Consider the following 22,114-nt stretch of genomic DNA (forward strand, 5'->3'; position numbering starts at 1 on the left):
TGAGTCTCGTTTTCCCAGCATCCGTGTTCTAATTGCCTCGCGAACCAAGCGTGCATCGCTCGATCGGCTATAACGTAACCAATAGCTAACACGTAAACAGTCGGGAATCTGTTTGCCTGCTACGACAGGGTGTGTCGTTATCGAAAGGAAATTTCGTTCCGACATTCGCCAAGATTGCAGCTGGAACCTGGTTGTTGGTCGATGGAAACCGACAGAGGCAAAGAATCGAACGATTCACAGAAAAATAACTCGCACGCGGATAACTCGAACGTTGGTCGGCGATAACGCGTGGACAATTTAGAATTTATTAAAGTTGGCGGAGCTGTCGGTTTTCGCTAGAGCGCGAACGCGACTTTCGCGTTTCGGTCGCCCTTGGATGTTGAAAATGCACAAGTACCGGTCGTTACGTGTTCCAGAGCGACAGGTTCCCCTGCGAAACACGTGACGCATTGCGTATACTTTCGCAATCGTTTGCGAGTGCGTCCCCTGTACCAAGTATACGCGACTGTTTCACTTGCAAATTAGAGAGAAATCGTTTAATTTTAAACGTTCCGAAACGACAGATCGGATCCGTTGGATTATTACGCGAAACTCGGGCAACATGGTGAAACATCGAGTACACGATAGACTAGAGTACGATAGCGCGACTATTTTCTATCGGATGCTCTTGGCTGCACAAAGTGCCATCGACGTTAATCGTTCGCCGTGAAAGGGATGATTTTTCGTTTTGTCGAGGTGTCGCGCGACATTTCGGAACTGCTGCCAGACACCTGGCAACCAACGTCGGCCCAGACATCGAAACCAGAAGAATCCCAGAGGGAGAAACGTAACGGACACGACGTAAGACCGGCTCGAGCGAACGTAATGAGGTCACTCGTTATACGAGAGGGAGGACTCGGCAATGAAAGGTAGACGATCGTAGACGAAACACCGATAAGAGGCTACCGGCGAGGCGAACGCGCATCAAACATTTGCAAAACGTACCACCAACGAAAAACACACTATCTACTTGCGTCTGAAGTTGAAATTGTCACCGAGTAGAACGAGGATGAAGGTTTCTGCACAGGGAAAATCTATGCAAACGGTGTAAACGCGTGGGTGAAACGACGAAAAAAAGAAGCGAAGAAAGGGGGGAAAAAAAGACGTGGCGTGGCTCGTTGAAGAGCGCACCGTCTTTTCGGCCATTTTGGTGTCTAAGAAGCTCTCTAGTGCGTCTTGTGGCCTGTCGATCTCCCTCCCTTCGACCTCTCCTCTCCGCAACCCGACAGCTTCGTCTTTCTTGCTCTCTCACGCACCTAGAATCGCATACGATGACACGTGCACACGCTCGTTGCATGCACACAGGCGCACGCGAGGGCACTCCTCTTTCCGTCTCTATCTTATCCCCTTATTCTTTTCCTCCTCCTCTTCGGCCCCTGCGCTCTTTCTCTAATCCCTCTCCCCCTCTGCCTAGCTTTCAATCTGTCTTACTCGCACGCCCTCCCCCTCTGGCGGCCCCTTCCTTTCTTCCCTCTCGGTGTGTCTCGTGCGCGCGAGCGCGACCGCGCTCACACGGACACGTACGCGCGTACGCGGCCGTTTGTACACACGTTGACAGAAAACCCTCACACTGGCGCGTATGTATACGTGTGCACGCGTACACGCGTGCTGTACTCGCGCGATTCGTTCTACGATGATTCGTTCGAGGTTTTCTCGAAACAGGGGACGAGAAAAACAATCATCGCCGGTACTCACTCTCACGACAGGAAGAATCACGGGTTGCACTTCCTTCTCGCGTGACGATCGGCGATGCGCTCGGTCCTCAGAATGGTTGGTAGCGGCTCGCCACTCTCGCGTCGAGCCGGTAGCCGCGCTCGTCGCGCATCTTCCTTGACATTTTCCTTCGAATTAAATCGCGATCTTCCTTTTCTTCTTCCTCTTTCCTCTCTCTGTGCTTCTTCCTCTCTTTCCGGCGTCGTTTTATACTTTCACGCACCGAGAAACAGAAACGAGACAAAGAACGTAACACAGGCGCGACCGCGAAACGATCGACGGCCGCGAACCGACAAGGTCTCCAACGAGAAACGTAGCTCCGCTCGTAGACTGACACGCGTACGAAAAAGGAGACCGAGCGCGAACTAACGAAATGGAATCGACGGTTGCACCGAACTCTCCAGTTGTACCGCCTCCCCTCCACCGTCTTCCTTCCACGCTAGGAGCCTGTTGCTCTCCTCCGTTCGATCCTTCCGATCCTCGACAGCGTCGCTGGTACTCTCCTCTTTCTCCCTCTCCTTCGTTTTTCCTTTTACCCTTTGCTCTTTTACCGTTTTCCTTTCCCGTCTTCCGTCTTCCGTTCCCTCCGCCACGAATTCGATTCGGCAATCCGAGCCACAGGAAATTGGAGGCGCGCGCGAATTTCACCGACGGATCTGCGTTTTGCCACCGTTCCTACGATCACTGCCACCAACGACGATCCTAACACCGGCCAGTTCTTCCTTCGCTACTCGCTCGTTCCACCTTTGTCTTCTTATTTCTTTCTCCCACTGCTTTTCCGTCTCTATCGTCCGGCTCCGTTTTTATTTCTCCGATCGTTCGCGATATGTACGATCCGTCGATTGTTCTACTCGCCGACGATGGTTCCTCTCTCGAAACCGAGTAGTTTTCTTGCTCGTAGCGGTACGCCTTGGCCGCAAGAACGCAGCGGAAAACCAGAAGTTTATGCAGCGAGGGCGTGAGTACGAAGCGCGGAATCACGGCGCGCGTGCACAACAACAACAGCAACAGCAGCAGCAGCGGTAGCAGCAGCAGCAGCGACGACGACGACAACTGCGGTTCGTCTCGATCGGAGGAGCGAAACAACAACGAGATTGCTTAATGTATTTGTTGCACGAGTTCGACAATGTTATTTCACCAGGTTTCTTCTCTCTCTCCGTCGCTCTTCTCTCACCGTTTTCTTCTCCCTTTATTTTCTTTCCTTCTTCCTTCCTGCTCGTTCGTCTTCCGTTTTCTTTTTATTTTCTCGAAGACGCGCTTACGCACCGCCGAGGGAAACACCGTTTCTCATTTTCTTCGTTCGTTTCTTTTCGGCTTTACTTCTCGCATCCGTCTTTTCCCCGTCACTCCCCCTTGGTTTCTCTCTCGCGTGTTTCACGGGCGCACAGGCGAGAGGGAGATGAAGCGACACACGCACACGCACCACTTGCCCAGGCCTCGACGTTTGATCCGGCTCCGGATATGCGACGTTCGTCGAGTTGCATTGGGTCGCGCTGCGCTCCCGTAACTGCATCCGCGTCGGACGGTGCGGCTTGCGCGCTAGGAGCGCCGCCATCCAACCACCCCACCATCTTCGTCCCACCACCACCGCCCGACAACACCACCGCTATCCTCCTCACCACCGACTCGCGCCACTACCACTACTATAACACCACTACACCTTTTCCATTATGTGTATCGTCCACGTAACCAACACACGCGACCTTCTTCTACTCGCCTAACCACTACCACTACGTACCACCTATTCGCCGTTCTCATTGTCGATCCTCTCGTAGTCGTAGTCGTAGTCGCCGCCGTCGTCGTTCTCCTAGCGTAGTCATAGTCGTCGACGTTGTCGTTCTCGCCCGTTGCCACCGTCACCATAGTCATCCTCGTCTTTCTACCAGTATTTTCATCGTTGTCGTCGTCGTCGTCGTCGTCGTCGTCGTCGTCTTCGTCGTCGTCGTCGTCGTCGTCGTCGTCGTCGTCGTCGTCGTCGTCGTCGTCGTCGTCGTCGTCGTCGTCGTTGTCGTTGTTGTTGACGCTACGACCACGACCACGACCACTACACCATTACCTTCGTCACTGCCATCGTTCTCGACGTTCAACCGCTCACGCACGGTCACTCCGGTGTACCAACGACGAGCGCCAGTTATGAGTAGTATGTACATACTTCGAACCGCTATTCTTTTTCTACGACCGATCACACGGCATTGTAATGAGAAGCTTGTGCCACCGTACGATCATTCGATTTACAGTTTCACCGTGAGATCGTTTCGCTTCGTCGTTGTAATCGTTTTCTGGATCAGCCACCAAGCCAGACCTCTTATCTCGCTTACATTTTGGCGCACGTTTTGAAAGTCGCGCCCAAACGTTGCGCGCTCCGTGGCACGTTTTTATTTGTTGTTATTTATGGCGAGGACAAAGATACTATTATTATTATTATTATTATTATTATTGTTTAGATTATTTGGATTATTTCAGAGGATATGTATCGGATATGGATGCGAGATTATTTTGAAAAAAATTACAGTCGTCGAACGATCTAAATGTTAAGAATTCGATGCATTTTGGAAATGGCGTCAGGTCTCGTCTGCGACTCGGTACGAATCCACGGGCGGATTTTTATTATTTATTTGCTTCGTATGTGGCTTTGTCATTTTTCCAGAGAGTTATAAACGTTGAAAATTTGATCGAGAACTCGGTCATCTGCCATTCCGCAACGACGATATATAAGAAAGGACGCTGGGATATAAAAAAGGAATGTGTGTAACACTGTAAAAATGTATAAGTGGAAATATTGGACATGTCGGTAGATAAAGTATTCTAATACAACGACGAAGAAACAGCTTTTGATCGACGTAACGTACTTCGTATCGCTCGGTTGACAAAAACCAAGAGAAATTTCTCTTTTAATCGATTAAAGGTTTCGTGAATTTCGTCTTTATTTTGCTAGCGCGACTGCGAGTCTAACGCGTTGCGTTACTCCAAGACATCAACTACTATCTTTAGAGCGAACGTTTGCTCATTTCGTAAAGCCACGATACGTATAGGGACGCGTTCGGCTCCCCGGAACCTGTTCCAGTCGCATTGCTTTGTCTTACGGTCATAGATCGGTTTAATGCATTCTTACATGCGAGTTTTATCGATTTCCTAGTCCCGCTCCTGTCAGCCTTCTCCTCGTAAAACGCGATCCTTCTAGAATTCAGCTTAAGAACGCCTCGCTACGTTTCTCCAGCCAGTCGAACAAATTTCGTTTCCTAAAATTTCGAGCGCCATGTATAGGAAATTGATCGTTTCCACGAAAACTTGCGCAACGAGCAGCTTCGGTGCAAAGAATAGCTCCGACTTTTGGCGTTACTTTGCGAATCGAGGGTCTCGTAACAAAGACTCTCCATATTTCAAAGAGAACAAAAGAATATTCTAGCATCCTTAATTCTTCCAGGTATAATATCTTCATTTCTCTATTGGTTACGTAATTTTTCTATACGCGTTTGAAATTATATCGCGAAAGAATCACATCTAGTCGAATCGAGAAGCTGTGGACGAGGGTTTTTACACAAGCGATTAAATATTCATTCGGCAATAAATCAACGTACTTATGAATCATCTATCGTAACGTCGGCACCATTGTGTTGCGAGTCTATCTTCCGACTAAAAGGACGCGTTATTGCTTAAAACGTGGGAAAAGTTCGACCGTTTTTATAGGTACGATAAACGATAAACCGCAAACGTTTCTAAGATTTTTCACTGGCCGCTTACATTTCCATCTGCGAGGCTGGCAGTGGCGATTCACGCAAGAGAACACGCGCGCAGACGTTTGGTAACCCGCCTGATCCATTCCTCCCCGCTCCTCCGCACGCCACCGTGGCCATGACACTTTTAATAGGAGACAATTTGATGCAGTTGCTGCTGCGATTTGAAATTTAAAAGCTAATCGCTACGACGCACAGTGCCACCGCGTCCATTTGCTAGTTTTTCTGGAGATCGATGGACAATAAATACGTGGCGTGCAACATCCGGGCACGTACGAGGCGAATAAAACTGCAGCACAGCGCACACAGTTGCGGATCGACGTCTTTCCAAGCGACCGCCACGCGATACACAGCTCGAACCTGCGGCCTTTGAAATTTACATCCTCCGGTATCGTCTATTAATTATTATAATTTATTAACTGAAAATACGCATCGTTTGGCCGCGGTTACAGTCACGATAAAATCTTGTTAAATTGACCGTGAACATCCCATTAATGGGTGCATCTACGATAAACGCGATTATAACTTTTATCTGGCCGCGTTTAATCCGCCCGCTTCTTTCTTACCTCCAGTAATTGAACTCGCTCTCTTTCTTTCTTTCCTCTCTTTACTTATGCACGCAATATACGGCGGTGCGCTTCGCGTGTAGCCGAAGAAAAATTGTTTCGTTTCGCGACACCGTCTTAAGGGGTATCGTCGCTGCTGTTCGCGAACAGTATGTCATCCGCTTCTACGTATACCGATTGCGAATGTGTTCACAGCTGTCTACATCGCAGCATCCGATAGATACGCGTACTGTGTATTATAGCAGCTAGGCGAAATATTTTTTTTACCTATCAAAGACTGTGAGCGTGTTACAAATCCATAACAAAATTCAAACAGAAATTTCTTCCATTCGCTAAATGTCACGAACCTTATGGACTTTCGATATTTTACGTATGTTTTTATATTACATCGTACGCTACGACCATTTCTAACAATTATACCGGCTATTTGGTCGTAATTTTCGGTGAATTTCTCGGTAGAATTAATTGCATATATGTAGCATCCGTATAATATATATATATATATATATATATATAATATACATCCATTGAAAAATTCCAACCAACTTTACTACGCTTGTTACTTTGCATTAGGGGACACGTACGATACGAACAAAGTATAACAGATTCGTAGTAACATACGTAGGAAATGAAATCAGCGAAAAGCATAGATACCAAATATTTATTATCAGTGGCCACAACTTATGACCGACCATGTTTGTCCCTGCGAATCCTATGTTCGGTTAGGATAGTTGGCTGAAAGTCGAAAGTCCTATCTATTACATTTATTGGCTTATCTTATCACGGATAAGCCTATATTTTTCGCGTATCGTTTCAAACTTTACGCAAGACCACTCGGAATAGCTGGAGATCGACGGGCGGAGAGGGTGGAAGGAGGAAGACGACGGAGAAGGGGATCACGACGGTAAAAGAGGCGATCACGCCGGACCTTGAGGCGGGCGGACGGACGGTTTAGAAATTCGTTAGATAATCTTGGGGCACGGCGTGCTTCGGGTTTCAAGATGGCAGTCGAAAGTGGCTGATTAGATAGGACGCCCCATGTCGACGCCTTCTGTGCCGACTGTCGGAGCCAACGACGAGAACAACCGACGACAACGATCAAAGACGAGCGAACGGTTATGCAATTCGCGCGAAATTGGTGTATTTTCCCCACAAACGCTGGCGAGTGCGCTTTTGCACGCGCGCTGATCGCCGCGGAAACGAGAAGTAAGGGCACACCATTTGACCGTACCGACATTGCCGTTTAATCTCGCAAAACCAATTCCATGTATACTTGACATTAAATTTTCCACCGGCCTTCCAAGTTAGCGCGTCGTTATGTGGGCAGCCAGCTCCTACCGCTGCCTTTCTCTTTGCCAGCCAATGTCTGGCTACACGTACCGAAAAATCTACGCCTACTGTAGCGTCCGACTTCGTTCAAACGCTTTTTACAATTACATCCACGTTCATCCATGGATCGTTTTCTTCCTTTTTCTTTTTTTTTCTTTGCGATTTGTTACGCACGTCGTTTGTTCGCGTTCGTCAAAATTGACCGGCTAAACCAGAGCTGTCTACGCACATGATCGTTCACAGGTCGAAGACGTCGATTCGACGTTTTTGAAACGTTCGACATTTTATGGCCAAAGCGGTTGTAATTTCACTTTTTGAAATTTTACCGTCAAATTGGTTAATTACAGCGTTTGAAATTTTAGTACCGTTTAGTGGCTAATTCCGTTTTAAATATTTTCTTTTTTTAACTCTGGCCACAGAGCTTCGTTATCCGTGCTTATCGTGTATAATTTCACCGATTTTCTCTAATTTCCGTTTCGCGGTGTTAGCCGATTCGCTAAACGAGTTCCGTATAGCAATTGCACTCGCGAATCGAAAGTCTCACGAGCGACGTTTATCGCGCGATCGATCGATAAAGTTGAGGATAGTCAATCTGCGACGACTCGAAAGGGCGGGGAGCAAAGGAGCGTTATTCATAAGCTCTCGAACAAGATATAACGGTCGGCATTTTATGCGTGAGTTCTTCTTCACAGCCGCAGCTTGAGCTGCTCCGGTCGGATACACGGTTGTTTGCGTGTGCGTGTGTGTTTGTGTTTGTGTGTGTGTGTGTGTGTGCGTGCGGGCACGTACGTCGATGCCACGTGACGTCTAAATTCAGTCGGCCATTTTGGAGCATGATTCATTTGTTTAGAATGGGTTGGATAGGAGTAGGAGGCGGAGCCACGCACACCAAATCTTCGTCAACGTTTTAGATTCGAGTCGAACGCACCGAACGTGCCCAACTTTCGTCACACGTGTCCCTTCTCGTCCGCCTCTTATCCATCTTCGTTTCTTACCGATTTTTCCAACGCGATCTTCATCGGCGAAAGTTACGCGTGCTTATCGATCGAGCGCGGCACTTTCGAAATTTTTCAAGGCGCGAACAACGACGCTCTTAGGTGGCTGCAAAAAGAAAAAGAGAAAAAAAAAAAGAGAATGAAAAGAAGGAGGAAAGGAAACAGAAACGCGAGAGAGACAACGCGCAAGGCCTGGTGCATGGGAAACGATTTCGCATCGAGTCCTTCTGTTTCACATCGACCCTCGGCGAACCTTCGCCACGAATTTCGCGCCCTCGAACGATCATCGAGACGGCGACCGCGTTGTCTCACTCGAGCCGGGATCAAGGAGCGCGACAAGGTTACGAGGTACACGCTGTTCCCTCGAAAAGGAGCATGAATTATTTATCGGGCACAAATAAAATGAAAGGAAAGGAAGGCGAACGCACGGGACAATGACGATCTTATCAACGCGTTATCGAGTCGAACGGAATCTTTCGTTCTCGAAATTCTTTCTCCGTGTTAAGTCGGTTATAATCGATCGATTCCTTGCGTTACCTTCGCGCGTTTCTTTTATTCCGCTGTTCGTCGAAACGACCGTGTGCAACGAAGCTTAGAAGAAATTTATCTTACGCGCACCTTTTGTACACTTAATTAGTACATAGATCGCGAATTCATATCTTTTACGAGCACAATTAAAAAGATACAGCTTGGATAGAAAACGTTTTATCTATCTATAGGCAGACTGAACGTTTCATACGTCTCTGCGTATTACGTGCATTCTACACATTTTTGCGTCTTCGATTCTCCTGTTGCATAAATTTCATTATTTCACTCGTCGCTACACCGAGTGAAAATACTTTGGTATTTGCAACAACATTGAACAAAGTAAGAGCGCAATTAACGAGTGACTATATCTGGCAGTATCTAAGGTTACATCTAATTAACAATCGCATCTAAACCGAAGATCGCAATTAGCAAGGAGAATAGAGAGGGAATAAGAATAACGGAACAACAGTATAAACGAATATCCTGCTACGAATCTTAGCAATTTGTTTCTTTCCCGGACAGCGAACAAATCGAAAATATATCATTTTCACTCGACATCGATTATCCTTCGTTGGAATATCAGCTGATCGATTTTGCACATGGCGAGAGAATTTCCGTGGAAACGGAGCCGATCCGCCAGACAGACGGTCTCTTCCTTCTCGTTGGCTTCCTCGAAACGGCCGCATCGTGTTTGGTCGGACATGTTGCCGAAAGTCCGAGCGTCGGATGAGGGAGCTGGTACGGTCGGTGTGTGGACGGGCTCAAGGTCAGTGGCAGTGGGTCAGTCGGACCAATCGCGCTGCTCCTCTGACGAAGGCCGCGCCGAATTCGAAGCACGCTTGAGAGGGGAAGCGAAACGAATCGAGACGAGTCTTTTTTTTTTCTCGAGGCCGGCCTTCTTCGACTATGGTTACAGTGGACGCTTATTCGGACGAATTGACGTTTCCAAGAATTCAATACGTCAATGTAATCAAATACGTATCTACGCTGCCGTTGATAACATGTTCGGACGCTTGTAAATTATTCGCGATATGTAAAATATATTCTTTAATTTGATTTTCGCCTGTTGATTTTATTTCGCCAATTTGTACTCGGTCGATGGCAGATACCCATGCGAACGATAGTTCAAATTTATTAATAGATATACGCGAGAAAACGAGACTTTAAACAGGTTTGTTCAATGTTGGAACGTTAGAACGTTAGAAATCTTTCTAGTCACATTGTATAAGCTCGTGTAGATCGTAAGCGTCGTTATACGTAAATACGAAATTTGGACGACGCGGGTATATGACTTTGTTTCAGTTGCAATTTACCTTACGAGTATTTGATCGCGGTTCGCTGCTACGACGATATTTTCGTACACGTACCTTTATTCCGCAATGATGCAATTTTCTTTATTATCAGGTTTCATGTTTCACCTTTACGGTATAAAATCTATAAGGTCGTACGAAAATACCGAACGATGCGAAACCTCAAATACTTCGGCTCGATAGATCGGTACACTACACGAACGAATAAATAAACAAATACAGCGGAGTGCAAATACTTTTTGTAGAGCCAGTGTTCGTCTGTCGTAACTTTGAAAATACTATTATAAAAATATCGATCTTTGGAAAAATGTTAAACTAGTCGTCTAAAAATATCTACGGACGTTATCGCGTGTATGTATAGCTTGCAATATACAGTTATTGCAGTTTTCAGACGTTTCATTCGTCCGAATACGCATCCGTTGTAACCATGGCCTTACGCCACTCTACAGCGTGCAAGACTCCCTCTAGTCCGTCGTCTCGTCGATCGTCTGTTGCTCGTCATTGACACGATCGTTGTAATCTTCGTGGTGTTCATCGTCCTCGTCGTCCAGATCGAAGCGTGACGTCGTATCGAGCGTGTACGGTCGCGCGCGTTAATTCCGGTGTCGAGCCGGTGCGGTGCAGGAAAGAGAACGGACAGACAGACCGGTATGCAAGCCGGCCTTGACCGTATCTCTGCTTATCGCCACGTTCGCGCTCTACGCTCGACGTCACGCGTCACGTTGTCGACGCCAACGACGCGAGAGTTATCCGGCCCGTCGGAGACGACGCCGACTGCGGCATTCGTCAGCGCGACGCGAACGAGCCGGTTGCATTCACGCTGCAACCGTGTACCTAACCGAAGCCGATCTTCGGTATCCTCGGTGTAAATTCTGTTTTACCAGCTTCGTGCAACTCGTTCACCGAGAACGAGCGTAGAGTTCGAAGATGCGTTTTTTTCGCGCGTTTCGTAATACCGTGAAGTTCCATGCAATTTACAATGCACCGATGTATTAATTCAATTAGAACAAACGCTGGATTTTCGCGTTTACGTCGGCAACGAAAACAGGAATCGTTTGCAGGATGCATCCCGATGCTGGCCCATTAACTTTGCTCGCGAGCAGAAATTTCCACGTCGGCAATTACTTAAATTAATTTCGCGATAATTGTATCGATTATGCAAATTACGTAATTCGTTTCATTAGCCGGCGATACGTATTATCGTAACGAGGCAACGAAACGTGCGCCTCGCGATTCGTAACGCACTTGGAAACGCGATAGTCGCGAATTTCGTCGAAGCCGATCGTATGACGTCATGGCAAAGTGGCGTCACGGTTGTTACTGTAACTTAGATACGAGCACATCCCTCTTCCACTATAATTTAGTAATTAAAACGATGTTAGCGAGTTGATAAGTTACAAGCTGAGACTCTCACTTGTTCTTTCCAGTTATTTCTTTCTTATTCATCCTCGAATGAAAAATGAACGGTTCTACGGAAGCAACCTTTATCCAGATTTCACAATTTCGTGGTCTAATTAGACACGGTTCCTGTGTGGTATAATTACAGATACGTATACCTATATACTCATGAATATCTTTCGATAAAAAGAAGAAAAAGAGAGAAACTTGGAGCGTAGGTACAGAACAAAAATCTTCTTTACATCGTCCGGCTATTAAATTTCGTTTATAGGTCCTATTTCAGCCACGTGTTATCCCTAGACAGCGCATTACATTTAACCTTAGATTTGAAAAATTGTTAAGAACGCGCATAATATGCAAATTGTGTAAAATATTTAAAATATAACGCTCTCTGTTACATTTAGCGGATAAAGCGAGCTTTTATACGCTAGCTGCTCCGCTCTTTTTAATCGTATCGATAAAGATATGTATTTACGTAAACATCCGTAGTTACGAGGGGCGCCAAAGGGTTCTCCAAGCGATGGTAAATGCGAGCTCAGCTCTGCTCTGACACCGACGCCGTAACGCATGCATAAACGCCGGTGACGAACCGATGTTTATCCGTAAGTGTCGTAGCCTCTGTAATTGGTATTACGTAAGTAGTACTTGCACGCGGTGTTACTCCTGCGTGGATAAGCAATGGATAGCCAACGAATCATCGCCTTTCTCCTGCGAGCCGCTGGAACGCTCTCAAACTTTGCTCGCGACCGTTTTAAACGTTCGTTTAACGTTCCACGGGACATTTGTTGAAGTTAAAAGGAAACCTCAACCCTGGCGAACAAAATCGAAATGCTGGAGATCGAGATCGAAATTGTTGAAACGTAATTTTAACAGTCTCGGTACGCAAACGTTGGCGGGAACGTTCGCTGCATTCAAATCGTGTAGAAGATCGTGAGACTGGAGATCGTCGAATCCTAGCTGCGATTCGCGAGGAATGCGAGTGGAAAGGTTTGCCATAATTCCTCGGTAGGTGCAAGGGCAAACAGAGCGAGAGAAAGCGGCCAAGAGAGACACAGGCAGATCTAGTCTCTGCAAAGGCAAGACGCGGATCGATCCCCTATATATCGGACCGATGAGGTTAAACGCGTCATTACGAATCGATAAAGTCGAATCTCGGCAAGCTTTGTAACTAATTTGTAATTAGTTGGAGCGGCGCCAACGATTCTATGCACTGATAACTCGGCAAACTTTCTCGGTATACTCGTGCGCGCACCCGGTCATACGTCTAGGAATTAAGTTAATTTTCCACTCTGCTAGCACTTGGCAACACCACGATTGGTGTTCTTTTCGGGTTAAAGACAGACGTACGATGGAGGGTATAGTCCGGGAAAGTAAGTCGTTCAAGGAAAATACGTTTACTCGTTGCTCTTATTAAATATAAATCCGTTTTGCAAAATTATCGCTTTGTCATTAAATTTAATTTATCGTTTAACTTATCGTAAAACTTACGCCCTTTTATCCTATAAATTTTCTTTCGTTTGCCACTGTATCTTAAGGAGGACGGAACGAAACACGACGACTGTGTTTCAAAAGTAAAATAAATTTTATTTCGCGTTTTACGTAGATTCATCTGGTAGATTTCAACCTGCTCGATTTTTCTATGAACTGCTCGATAGTTCCAGCCCTCAGAAATGTTAAGGTTTAAGGTTAAAGGTCTGGCGCATTCTACGTAGCGTTACACGTCGTTGAAAATCCAGAATCTGCCGAATCGCGAGAGGAATAGGAAAAGCTGGAGAACGGGGAAGCATCGTTTCCTCTCTCGTCTCTCGCGTTGGCTCTTCCGCCGGTCGTCTGGCCATATTTTGGCGATACCTACTTGTTGCGCGAGGTACGAGCCGCGCGTACATATGTACAGCGTGGCATCTACATATCGTAGTAGTAGGTGCCGGCGACGTCGGTCGCCGCTTGGCACAGGTACAAATAAAGTCAACGACCGGACGGACGCTCGCAATGATTTTCGTCGTTTCTTGGAAACCGGGGTGAACCGCGTATCGATGATACGTGTATCACGGTAATGAAACATGGTAGTTCCAACGGTTTGATCGGCGTCGTTCTATCCACTACACCCCCCAACACCGGTACGCGAACGTATTTAATTGACGTTTAATCGAATAACGCGCTTAATCGTCGGGCTTGTTCGCGAAAAGACTCGGTTAACCGCGTTTCGTCGTTATTAACGGCTAATTTCCCGAAAATTATCGAAGAGCGCGGAGAGAGAGAAAAAGAGATCAAGAGAGAGAGAGAGAGAGAGAGAGAGAGAGAGTGTGTGTGAGTGAGTAAGAGAGACGGCCTTCGACGCGCTTAATTCACTGGAAATTCAATGCAACATGAACCTGATTTTAGCTTTGACCAGTTTGCAACGAGGCATTTTATTCCCCTGCCGATTTTAGTTACGTCCGCTCGTGTAATTCTCTCTGTCTCTATTGTAATCACGCCTTTATGGTAATCGAGCCAATGATAATTTTGTTGAATATTTTCGATAACGCGAGTCGATGTTGAACGTCGATGTTTAATCGATTTATCGATAATCAAGCGTGCGCGATGCCTACGCTCGCAAAACGGAACAAATTGAACGGTATAATAGAAACTGAACGGCTATATAGAAGGTCCCGGTGGCGGTGTAATTTCTACGCGAGAGCGAATCGAATGCACCGGCTACGGCTAACGTAAAGCGCCACCGGTAAAAATTTTCGCCAGGATTTTTGCGCGTGCTGCTGGCAAACTGTTGCTGCGCGACATTGGACGCGATCGACAGTAGCGTATGTAGATAGAGTAAGGTATATAAGAGAGAGAGAGAGCGGCCACGGGTACATGCTACATTCTATGTATTTCGGAGGTGGTTTGCCGCTAGTCAACGGACTACCCCCACTTTGTACGACTTGGAAAATTTTCGGGGGTAACTGACTGCGCTTTAAACTGGCTGCGGCTCTGCCGCTGCTGCGTCAGCTGCCGTCGCGTTCCAGTCGACCTATATATTCGGTTACGTTATATATGCACCTACATATATACTAATACCTACTGTGCATCCACTACGTAGCCAACGGCGCCGATATAAACGCGGTTACTACTTGTTGCTCTAGTCCCAGAAACTGCCAGTGTCCGTGCATTTCGGGCTTCTCTACTTTCCGTCGAACGTGTATAGTAAACCTCAGCGACTCTCAACTTTTGCATCCGTGAACTCGACGCTTCCGAATGTCGTTCGACAGGTGCGCCGAAAGTATTGCGTGGCCTACGACGTTCCGCTCTACTTACGGAACCGACGAATCTTTCAGCCACGACACAAGGAGTATCGAGCCACTTATTCACGACATTCGCCACATACACGACCGATATCGATGCTACATGTGCATACTACTCTATAGCTGGTTATACATATTAGGTACATGGTTGACGTATATCGTATTACGTATCTTTATTCCGCTTCGATCTGCCACATTCTGCTTGAATTCTGATGTTTGATTTCACGCTTCGTTTAACAAGTGAAGGGATTTTTCAGTTTTTCGGAAAAATTCTACATTCGTGTATGTCGTCGACAACCATTCTTCCTGCAGATCGAGGAAATCTGTTAATTATAAAACGCCAATAAACATTCGATATAGGCTGTACAGTTAAACGTATCTTTCTCGTGAATGTAGTTTCGATTGAAAATGTTTCGTGGTACCTTTCCGTCAGCTATTGTTCAACTCGCTGAGAACACAGCACGAGACAGATAATATATACAATGGTAGTATAAATTTCACATCTTAGCTGTAATTACATGTAACGTCATGATCGATATTTATTTCCTGGAAAAAATTCAAAACGTGTGTTCTTTGCATCTGATACCAAGAACGCAAGAAATCTTAACGACAAGGAAATAATTATACTCCAAATTCGTGGTATTAAATTCTACGTTATTTTGATACGCTGTCCGCTGCAGATCAATTGAAAGGATTAAGGTAGTGTTTCACTAAGGAAAAATGAACTTTTCGGACGGAGTTTGGGTCGAGAAGCGAGAGACGGAAGAATTTACGAGCTATCTTCATCTTGTCGATCGATTATGACACGAGAGTTCTACCGGTCACGGACAATTAGATCAATGAAGGGAAATAAAGGAGAAATATTATACGAGTGCATAAAATAGCGGAATCTCACGCATCGTCTTGTTACAGTCTATCTGTTTGATCCTATGCATTAAAGACTTCAGCTTTCTTCAATCAAACAGTGTTTCGCTGTTTCTCGATGCTTTAAGATTACAACTACCGACCTGTAGTATGTGTCTACCAAGTATTACTATACGTAGAGGATTATAATTAAAGCGATACGAAGAGCTCAGAAGCAAATCAATGTCAGTCAGTTTTACTAAAATGACTGATGTTGCACAGATATCCTTTCGTTGTAAAAATCTACGATCGACGAAACACAGTTTTCTTGTTACGATATAGCGGCGATAGTAGAGTGTGCATTTTTATGCATTTATGGAAACTGTAAATATGGAAAAATATACACAAGGCGCGTAACATTTAACGATATACATAATATTCAAAGTTGCGTATTTGTTATGACGTTTAAAGGGCGTGAAAAAGCTCGATTTAGATTCCATCTTTGTTTATTCGTGTTCATAAAAATATGAATTTGTACGAACATCAGTTTAAGCAGTTTAATAACGATCGAATTATTTCCTCAGCTTGGAAAAGGTTTCCACAACAAAGGAATATTTACACGACATTGGTATAGCCAATGAATCATTCTTCCGAGCTCCACGCCTTTCATTCACCCAAAATAGATAGATACGCATATAATCGCAGTTCTATTCCTATAAATATTAACATCAAATATCTCAGGTACATCTAGGTACGCGGTTTGCCTAATCACAGAACCAGCGATCCTGAAACCCGTCAGTTTGACGAGTTTTCTAATTCCAAAATTTATTTACGATCTAGCCACGGTGACTTACGATCGAACCACATCTCAGCGCGGATCGGAGAATGCATCAAAAACCTCTACGGAAAATTCTAACAATCCTCACGAGTTACGTCTTTCGGTAAGCGTAGTCTAGTCTCGAATCGGCGTGCAGTGGATGCATCTGATATGCATGCAGACACCGAGACGCCTGCGAAGCGTCGCGTCGTCCGTGCGCATGTATTCGAGTTGTAACCAGCGACATACGAAGCAAACACAGACGCGCCTACACACCCTCGTACCCAATGTTCGGATACTCACTCATACTTTGTTCGTTTGGTCGATGTTCCCGTGAACGCGTTCGAAACTTGCCACGTGCTTTTTCGTGTGTGTACGCCATTTGCACGGTTACATGTAGGTTGCACACGTGCAACGGCGTACGTACTCACGGATGGGTGCTACGCTTTCGTTCATACACCTACATAGTTGGGTATAGTACAGTGCATACACATAGACGCTTATGTAGGAGCGCGCGCATGGATGCGCACAAATAGCTCGACCGCCTGCATCGGTGCATGTGCATGCTCGTGGCTACGTGTTCGTACGCTGGTGCATGTGCATGTGCATGTGCAGCCGGCTGCGCCGGCTTGTATCGCTGCGAAACACGATGTGGAACACACTCGCTCTCGATGGGTCACTCTCACTCTCCCGGCCGAGAGGGAAATTTGGCAGCTGTTTTAAACCCGGCTAACTGGCCAAACTACCGACCCCATCTATGCTCGTGGTCCTTGCAACTCCCGCTTCCACCCCTTTTCTACCGTCCTTCTCTCGCCCTTTTTCCCCGTCCCCGCCGGCTTTCTTTCCCTCTCACGCTTTTCCTCCTACTACCACTCCGCGCTTTCGAGCTTTCGGCACTTTGCCACTCTCGATCGACCGTTCAACCTTCGTTTCGCACCACCTCCACCTCTCTGCTTTCCTTGAATTCTCCTTTTAGCGTAGCAGATTGTCGTAGAATGGAAATTGGCGGGCAGCGCGAGTAATTTTTCCCGATGCGAAATATTTACGTGTAACGTAATGTTCGCAATAAACGCGTATTTTACACATTTGTACGTAAGCGGAGAAGATATCGAACAGCACATTGTTTCACGCTATCGCGAATCTCGCGAATCGTTCGTTTTTTCCCCTTTGTGCTTTGTTATTTTCTCTGTCCTCCGCATTTTTTCTTTTCTTCTTTTTTTTTTTTTTTTTGCCAATTACATCGCAGCGAAGTGAACAACGTTTTCATTGCGAACGTGAAAACACTTTCAGATACGATTACAAGAGCCGTATCTATGACTTAAAATGAAGAGATTAGATTACGAAAAATGTAATGGAGAGCGAAAAACGTACGAGCGAGCGTTCGAGCTGCATCGAACAGGCCGGTTCGGCAGCGGATGTGTCGCGCACGATTATTTGTCGCGAGCGTGCATAAGTACGAGGGCGCTTACGCTGGCAACAGTACGAAGCACGCACACACGTCGCGTCGCTTCCTTCTTTTTCTCCCGTTGCCCCTTCTCGCTTTGATGCACTCCGCCCGTACTGCGAACTCGCCGAACGTGTAGCTTTTTTACCACACTGACCTAGGTTAAGTTGGCGTACAGTGCCGAATAATAAAACCGACGAAACCACTGACCCTCTCCCTCTCTCTCTCTCTCTCTTTCTCTCTCTTTCTCTCTCTCTCTCTCTCTCTTTCTCTCTCTCTCTCTCTCTCTCTCTCTTTCTCTCTCTCTCTCTCTTTCTTCTGGTGCGCGCATGCAAAAAGCAGCGTATGCACGTTCGTGTACGTACGTATGTATGTCCGTGTGTGTAACGTGGTCACGCAGACGCGGACAGACACGCACGGATATAAACGCGAGCGCACGTTTCAAACCACCGAACCCACTACGCCCTCCCAGCCAAATATAAATGCAACGGTGTGGTGCATCGTACTTGCACGCACGCGGGCTTGTTCCTGGCTGTGTGTCGGTAGAATGCACCGAGTGGCACACAAACGATCCAGTGCCGAGGGCAGGGCCACGGTCACCCGAAAATACGGCTGCTCCGAGCTCTCACTCTCGTTCGCGTTCACGTTCCCGTTTCCTCCTCTTTCGCTCTCTTCTCCCCTCCCAATCCTCCCGTTTCACCTCCTCCTCTTTTTATCCTTTTTAGTTTCACCCTCTTCTTCTCTCGTTTGCCTCGCTGCCTTTCAATGGCCCGCACTCTCTGTATTCGTATATTGTGCGCGCTACCGGCTGATTCACGAACCGCGACCCTCTCGATTATTTGCGCCAACCACTGTTCGGATACGGGGTCAGAAGAACAATCTGCTTTCGCGAACAATCGCCGCTACCGTCCATGCCAAGCCGAATAATTCTTCGATTCCGACGGAGGTTGCGCAAGGGCATGGTGACAAGTTTCGAATAAGACGCGAATCTTTTCCCTCCAGTGTCGTTACACTGCGTTGCAGAGGGAAGAGCAACGCGCGTCTAACGGCTAAGTAGCGCTCGTTACCAGATGCGCGATGATCGTACAGTAAGCTGAAACGTACGAGACGTAATAATCGCCGTAAATATTACAACGTCCATGCGTTACATTTGTCGGGAAACTCGAATATAAATGATTTATCGAGTATCGTATATCATAAGCTACCGATCGATTCCAAGTCACTTTTTCGATCAAGTAGGCCTGCATCGGATCTGCTAATTCTATTATCGATTAGCAGTTGATCCTCCAAATATATCGATAACAGTGTCCTTTTAAAAGGAAATTAAATTTCACAAATGTCATAATACTCAAGAACAGCGCTAATACCCGGTAGAAAGAAAGCTTCTGTTTAGATTTCGTTTCTTTAACTATATTTACAAAGATGAAAAATTGCGAAGATCTTCTGATTCGATCGAATCGCAAGACACGAACGAGCCGAGCGAAGTAACGTATTCGTAAAACAAGTAGAAAATAAAGTCATTGAGAAACATCGAATCTGTTCTACGTATCGACAAATATTCTAACGTCTATAGCTGTTATTGTATCTAATCGCGAGTACGCTGCACGCGCGTGCATACATTTCCCTACGTAATCTGATCGATTGTTGAAACTCGCGTGAAAGTCGCTCGTCCGCTCCTCTAAATCCAAAGATTCGAAAGAGGCACGGAACGAATCTCGTGGTGGAAGAAAAAATTGCCGATAGGTCTGGTCTTGCGAACGATGGGACGAATGGTCGTGTACAGAGAAAGACATAAACGTGCGTATGGCAGGAACGTGGAAGAGTGGACCGGCGTGGTGATTACGCGCTCGAGGCACTCTTGGAACAAAGCGCCCTCTGTCCTAACGAACACGACGACCTATCCCAACGCGTAGCAACTCGCGCGTGCACGCGTGTGCACCGTACACGCCAGACGCGAACGGAATCGGGCTTGGCTGAATGGTTTCGAACCGGGCCATTCGTCGATGTACGCGCGAATATCGACAAAATTATACCAACACAGCGTAGGATCGCGTTCATTCAACGCGGTTTCGAGCGGCGATCGACGATGCATCGCATGACAATCTGCAACTCTGACTCAGCCGCGACGGTCAGGTGAGTCAATACTCGCCGATAATAAGCGAACGCGACTACACGCGACGAATCTTGACGCGTAAAATCGAATTCGCCGACGCGTCGGTGCAACTTTATCCGACTATCGTCTTTTTTCAGCGCGCATCGGAACGTGCTTCGTTATCTTCGTCTCGAATGTTTCTCGCCTCTGTAAATTCGAATACGCGCGGCTTATGAGACAGGCGCGCTGAAATCGTCAGCAGTTTTAAACGCGAGTCATGAAGCACCGTTTCGGAGAAACGGTGGCTAAGGCCATAAATACTCCGTTAACCAACGCGTTGGCTCGCACTTTGTTATTCCCAATTGCCAAAACCAATGGCAACGTTTCGTCCAGCCTTTAGTCGCTGTACGGACAAAATGGTCTCTCTCTTTTTTATTTTTATATCGGGCGAATCCCGTGTATTCGATCGGACTACGTAGAAAAGGAATACGTGGCACTTGTACGCGTTTCAGAAATTGATCGTACACGCGAGTACAACGAGAATGCTTCGTACAAAATATACCTCTTATGGATTATTGTCCGTGACATATAACGAATATCGTGTTCTCGCATTCGCTATGCGATTATCCTTACAGAAGATGACTTGGAAATGACCACCTTGCGAACCAAGGTAAGCATGTAGACGTCGTTCATTTGGTTACTCTTTCAATGGTTCCTAACGACGTAAGACGCGACAACACGCGAAACCTATCACGTGTCATAGTATACTTATTATACGGTGCTTATAGTTTCGGACGATATTATAAGTACGAACTTCTTCCGTTGTTTCGTACGTGCGATAAATTTGAAAAGCGATTCTCACATACGCAAGGCTGACCATTTTCAACCGTAGTTCTCGTTTGCCGCGCGGAAACTTGGTCGTAAACGCGGGATATCGCGTGCTCGATGCAATAGCAAAGTTGTACTCACTTGATTCCAGTTGTATGCACAGCTGCGAGCTTCTGGCTGATCGCAGGCCGAAACAGAACCGACCCAGTTCGCGTAAAATTCCACGTTTTCGCGTTATTCAACGGCCTGTCGCTTGATAGGTTGCAACGACTCGAGGCAGGTATTGTCGGGACCCGTCTTCGTTTTCCGCTCGACGTCCGCACACGCTCGACGAAAACTCGTGCAATTCACTGGATCGTGATAAAAATAATCCCCCATCGATCGATGCTCGTGCCACCGTACGTTTAACGAGTGGACACCGAAGACGAGCGCATCGCGCCACGGTTTCTCAGATTCCTTCCTGCCGGCGACTTGTTTTCGTTGCCTCGATTCACAGAAATTTATTGTTTTCAATGTAAAGGTTGATTTATGCGTCGGATACGGCTTTATCGGTCGCCACTTGCCGCGTTCCTTCGCTTGCACGCGCGTCCACCGAAACTATTGTTACAGGTTATTCACTCCCGAACGGCTCGACTGTGAAAACAACGTACTTAAAATATAAGGAACGATTTCACTAATCGGTACCCGACCGCCAGAGACAAAATTTCCCGGTCGCCGCGCACACTACGAAAACTGCACTCGGATGGCTATCGCACTTTAAGTACCATCCGATAAACGATAAGAGCTAGCTGGTAAAAAGGGTTATCTGGCATCCGATAATTTTCACCGAGTTCGATATCGAGCCGGTTGCTCGCGTCAAAGATGCACCGTCCGTCGTTATCGCGTTGCCTTAAAACAAGAAAAGGACGGTGAACCAGCCGAGAACAGAGGAAAGAAAGAAGAAGAGAAAGGAAAACAGGGAATAAGAAAGAAAGGCGACGCGCGCGTGGTCGAAAATCCGTGAAGTCGAATATACGCGTGGAGGGAACGTTTCCTACGAGTCAGCTCGAGGATCGTCAGCGTCTAGACGCGCTCAGCCGTTTCGCGATCTTAACGTTTCCAACACACGCGCCCCGGCTGCAACACACTTTTATTCGGTGGCTTAACCGGTCGACGATTCACCGTCTCTAGTTTCTACGAAAATGGGCCGTTTAGGGCCGT

General features: G+C 46.7%; 1 protein-coding gene across 4 annotated transcripts in view; it reads right to left on the reverse strand.

The window, feature by feature from the left end:
- Positions 1-21,766, reverse strand: part of LOC117209845 (mushroom body large-type Kenyon cell-specific protein 1) — a 94,465-nt gene extending 72,699 nt beyond the window's left edge. Inside the window, exon 1 of one of the 4 annotated variants that reach the window (XM_033452273.1) lies at positions 21,056-21,766. The gene's annotated coding sequence lies outside the window, so the exon portion shown is untranslated. Of the gene's footprint in view, positions 1-1,734; positions 3,699-21,055 lie in introns of those variants that run through there. The other 3 variants (XM_033452276.1, XM_033452272.1, XM_033452274.1) reach the window with 3 other exon arrangements.
- Positions 21,767-22,114: the final 348 nt, after the last annotated feature.

Source organism: Bombus bifarius, unplaced genomic scaffold (genome assembly GCF_011952205.1).
Source record: "Bombus bifarius isolate JDL3187 unplaced genomic scaffold, Bbif_JDL3187 scf7180000008194, whole genome shotgun sequence".
Lineage (NCBI taxonomy): Eukaryota > Metazoa > Arthropoda > Insecta > Hymenoptera > Apidae > Bombus > Bombus bifarius.